The following is a 5,567-nucleotide window of genomic DNA, read 5'->3' on the forward strand; positions in this document are numbered from 1 at the left end:
GTTTGTATAAACTGGCGTCAGCTGTTGTTCTAGCAATTCGGTGTGACAGTATGGTAGGTGCCTGTCCTCGCCATAAGCTATGCAGTGAGGAATATCTCCCAGGGTAGTGTGGTACATGTTATTAATCGCCATTTGGAGCATAGGCACCCAAATTTCCCAGTATATGTCGCCTGAGGCCAAAGATGTATGCATTATGTTTAATATTTTCCTATACAACCTTTCTGTGATGCTGTTGGCCTGGGTCCTGTGAGGTAATACGTTTATTTTCTTGATGTTCAGCTTCTTACAGAGGGACTGCATAAGTGAGTTATTGAAATCAGTCCCATTATCAGATATGATCTCGTCTGGGGTATTGGGCCTGCAAATGTTCTCCAAAAATGCATGGGTGATCGTGGTTGCAGACTTATCAGGAACAAGTTCACACAATCGCGAAAAATTGTCTATGAAGACAGAAAAATTCCTGTTGTTGGCAGCAGAGACAGAAAACCCTGAAGGGACATCGACAATGTCGTGCTGGAATGGTCTTTTGCGTATGTCATAGGTGAGAGCAATGGGCTGGCACTGAAATGGAACCTTTGTAGAGTGGGTATAGTTGACATTTTCTTACATGATCTGTTGCTCTAGCTACCAAATGGGAAAAGAAATACCGTGATCTAGCAGTCTTGATGGCCCTGTACACCTCAATGGGAAGCAGCCGGGGCCTTGTGGAGCAACAACAGTACCGTCAGGACAAGCATTTTGGGGACAACTTGTTTGGATGATCAGCAGAATAAGAGGCCATTTTCCAAGAAGAACTCCCTGGTTGGTATGTACAGTCGCCTAAGCAGGATTTGCCTCTAGTAATTTTATTTAGTCAGAATACAAGGGGTCATCTCGTGTACACATACCTACATCTAACACATCTAAAGGAAGAATGGGTATATGGGAAAATGAGTCGGCTACTCTGTCAGTTGTGCCTGGGGTGTAACAGAATGCAGGGTTAAACTCCAAAAGTGTAAGAGTGTATCAGTCCACCTTGGTGACCACTTTGTTGCCGTGAGGTGGTAGCACAGAGGTTGGTGATATGTTAGGACTTCAATGTCATAACCAAGGACGGTTTCCCTGGAATGCTTTAATGACCATACTACAGCCAGTGCCTCCAGGTCAGTTATGCTGTAACGGTCTCTGCTGTGTTCAGCTTCCTGCTGGCAGAAGTGACGGCTGTTTGTCTTCTGCATCAGGGCGGCGCCTAACCCAGTGCAAGAGGTGTTGGTTGCTAATAGTAATGGCTTGCTGAAATCTGAGAAAACGAGGACTGGGGACTCATTAAAGACCTTCTTCAATGTTCTAAATGCTAGCTGTTGTTCGCTCGACCACATGAAGTGTGCATCCTTGGACAGTCTTGGTGAACCCCACGATGAATGGTCTGCAAAATCCCGCTAGACCTGAGGCATGACTTAACCTGCTTAATATCCTTTGGTGTGGGAAATTCCAAAATTTCCTTCACCTTACCCGAGTTTGGTGAAATACCATTAGAGTTGACAGTGTGACCCAAATACTCAATCTCCTGATGGAAAAACATGCATTTCTCTGGATTGATGGTCAGACCGGCATCAGACCTTTGAAAAAAAAAGAATAAAGCTTTAACATGCTCTTCGATGTCCTTGGAGACGACTAGCAAATTGTGAAACCACCAACCCTGCCATAATTATAGCCATAAGGCAAGAGAACGTTATTGGAGAGTCTCTTAAGTCCAAACGGCATTGTGGAGTGGAAAATGCAGTAACCGCCCTAGATTGTGGGTCCATCTCAACCTGAAAGAACCCTAATTGCAAATCTAAGGTGGAAAAACGGCATATCCTTTCCCAACGTCCAGAAGTAACAAATGTAATGAGAGGATGGGGAAACGTTCGGGAATAGTCAGCACATTCAGTTTACAGTAGTCTATTAAAGGGCGAAGTGACCCATCCATCTTTGGTACCAATATCATAGGGGTGCTCTAGGGTGATGTGCTCAGTTCGATACGGTCCATTTCTATCAACTTTGTTATCTGTTCATTGAAGGCAGGTCTATGGCTGTGCGGCACCAAATACGCAGGGATGTAGACTGGCTTGCGTCCTCCTATAACCTAATCTTGTGTTTGAGTTTTGATGTTCTACCAATGGGGTGCTCCGGGCTGGGGAGCAAACACAGGAAATCAATGAAAGACATTGTAACACTGCTTTAACTTTTATAAAATCAACGGGAGGCTAGAGGCTAGATCAAGTTTGAAGTTTGAGCTGCAGGTGTTGGTGAGCCGAGGGTAGGTGTGACAGAAGTGGATAGTGCAGGTGCAGGGAGGTCAACCTCCACTACCGGGAAAGGTGTGACTTCACAGTCAAGCACTGTCGTAGCACGCTCGAGGCAGTGGTCTCTTTGGTGTTAATAATGCACAACATAAATTGACCATCATAGACCACGGGTAGGGTGACCAGTCCATGCACTTGTACTCTTTCTGGTAACACCAGACCTGTGCCAGCCATAGATAGCACATTCACTGGCACCACACAATCTGTGAAAGGCAGCAAGGTTGTGATCTTAAAGACCTTACAGAATGGGTTGTTGGACACTGGGGTCCATGTAAGACTCGTGGCAGGCAGGCAGGTGCGTGCTAAGGGAAGATCATCCTCAGGATTTGAAGTAACTACTAGAGTGGAGGCATCACAGGTCTCGTGTTCGCGAGCGAGTTCTGAGGGAAAACCATCCTCAGGCTTACCAGAAACAACTACAGGGGAGACATTGCTAGCCACAGATGTGTGAGAGGTAACTGAGGGATGCCCATCCTCAGGTTTAACAGAAATAACAGCGAAATCAGACGGGGTGGCAGCCTGAGCTGCGGACTGTGACGCAGGTGTGGATGGCTTGGCAGGGGATATGTCGGGTATGGGTAGTCCAGATGTGGCTGAGTGACTGTGAGTGTAGCTAGGTTGTTGCTTGGTTGAGTGAGTTTATAAGTATACTTTGGGGGTTTGAAAGAGCCCGGTCTCTACCATGAAATTATGACCCAATAACATGCCACCAGGGATGGCAGGGTCATTTACTACAACAAAGGGGTGATTGTAAGTAACACCAGTAGTAGGTGAAGTTAATTCACCTACTATATTTGAATTAGTGCCACTTGTTTCGTGGACGAGCCTCGGGGACGGTCTACAGGGGGTAGCAATATTGTATTTCTTCAGAGAAGTAGTGAGGATGATGCTGATTGCACTACCAGAGTCAAGGATGACTTGACCTGGTGTTTAAGAAATGGAAATCTGCTGAGGTCTGTCAATGCAAGCCTTGATTGGCGAATCTGGTCAGGGAAAGTATGGCAATCCTCCCACCTGTGCCCCTCTTGCCTGAGAAATGGGCAATATGGGCGACTACGGTAATCACGAGCTCTATGACCGATCCAAAGGCAGCAGTAACAGGTGTCAAGGGTGTGTGAAGGTTGACAATTAGCTGAGTGGGCAGGTGGGTTGGCATGCTCACACTGGGTGGGTTCTTCCGGAAGTGATACTCTCTTCATTTGTGCCACAGCAGCACCTGCTGACTCGAATACCTGAGAGACTCTCTCACAAGCATGGGCAAAATTGGCAGGTTTAAACGCTCGTCGTTGGGGGGAGTGTAATTGTGATTAATACTTTCCACCAGTTTTCTGGGGAGTGTTAAGTAAAGGACACAGTCTGCAATATGAGCTGTAAACAGATTATGGGCATCCTTCAGTCCATCACAAATGGGGTGGAGTCTGGGTGTGTTGTTTAGAGCTGTTAAGTAGTCTGACAGCAGTTCTAACTTTTTAACAAAAGCTAGCCAGATCACTTGCAGAAAATGAGCCAGGTATGAGCTTAAAAATGTCAGATAGCTGGAGGTCGATGTGGTTGGAGGGTCTGGAAAATTTTAGGTCTTAAAGTTGCTCCATGCACTCTTTCTACTTTTTTCAACTCTCTTCAGTAATTCACTGATTGCGGGGAAGCTGAGGTCATATTGTTGAGTAACATGTCAGACACACATCTTTGAAACATTAGATGAAGTACAGTCAATTGTTGGATCTTGGGAACTCACATAATTTTCGGTTTCGAGGACGAGTTGGGAGGGGTCATTCTCTCTATTGAATTTAGTAATTGTTTCAATGGGGTTAACCATGGAGGACATGTTGGAGAGGTTAGTTTGTATGCGGACGGCAAGGGAAGATTCAGGAGCGGTATAGAAAAGGGATGACAAGGGCAATGGGGAGTGTGCAGGTGAGGGTAAGAGTAGTACTGTGTCATCTGTGAGTTCGTTCATGCGTGTCGAGGGTGTAGCGGCATGTTCACTGTGTGAGTCGGGTGCGTGTGTATGTTCAGTGTTATCTGTGTTGTCTGTTATAATTCCAAGGATATACGCGTCGGCCAGATTGCGAGATCATAGCTGTAGGTCACTTTTACAGCCTGGTTGTTTCAGCATGGGGTGTTAGTATATGATGATGGGAGTAGTTAGGGAGTGTCACTGATGATCACTGTGGGAAGTGAGGTGAGTGGCGAGATGGTGAGAGTGAGAGCGACTAACCTTGTAATGTGTGACTGGTTGTGGGCTAGTTACGACTTGCTGTGGATCATCACCATGAGGAGGTGGTTGATTGGGTGGTTCTTTCACAGGCAGGTGTTCCTTCGGCAGGCAGGTTTTCCTTCGTCAGTGCCACTTCACTGGATTCCCAGGCTTTGGCTCACTGTTGGGCATGGCTTGGCTAGTAATTCTCTTGTAGGGTGATATACTCCAAGTAACACTGTGTAACAGTGGTATGAATGAATATTTGTGTAATCGATGAGTGCTGGAGATGGTGTACTCAGTAACTCGAAGCGATATGTCAGGTGTGAACACATGTAGGTCTGCTTTTCCTGGTAATCTTTCTTGTGTTCGGTGTTCGTAACTTGCATTTGCTAGCTACTTCTTTGAAGGTATTGCTTCTGATGCAGGAATTTCATTGTGGGATGAATCCCACTACTGCCACCACTGTAACGAGGCCAATAAGCGGTTGCATGCAGATTGAGATATGTCTGGTGGAATGCAGAGATCTTGGGCAGTGGCGAAAGGTGTAGAAGACTGTGAAAAGTAGCATGTGTATGTGTATACATGTGTATATATATATGTATGCACACATATATATGTATATGTATGTATATATATATGTGTATATGTATGTGTATATATGTATGTATATATATGCATATATAAATGTATCTGTATATATGTATGTATATACATATATGTTTATATATTTATATACACACAAATATATATATATATATATATATATATATAATATAATATATATATATATATATATATATATATATATATATATATATATATATATATATATATATAGATATATATATATATATGTATATATGGATACACACACACACACACAAACAACACACACACACACACACACACACACACACACACACACACACACACACACACACACATATGTTATTATATGAATATATTATGTATATATCATATTGTAAAAGGCTATGCGGGGTTTCTTAGGGTACATGGTGAACAAGGTAGTTACTACGCGT

Source organism: Penaeus monodon, chromosome 8, assembly GCF_015228065.2.
Source record: "Penaeus monodon isolate SGIC_2016 chromosome 8, NSTDA_Pmon_1, whole genome shotgun sequence".
Lineage (NCBI taxonomy): Eukaryota > Metazoa > Arthropoda > Malacostraca > Decapoda > Penaeidae > Penaeus > Penaeus monodon.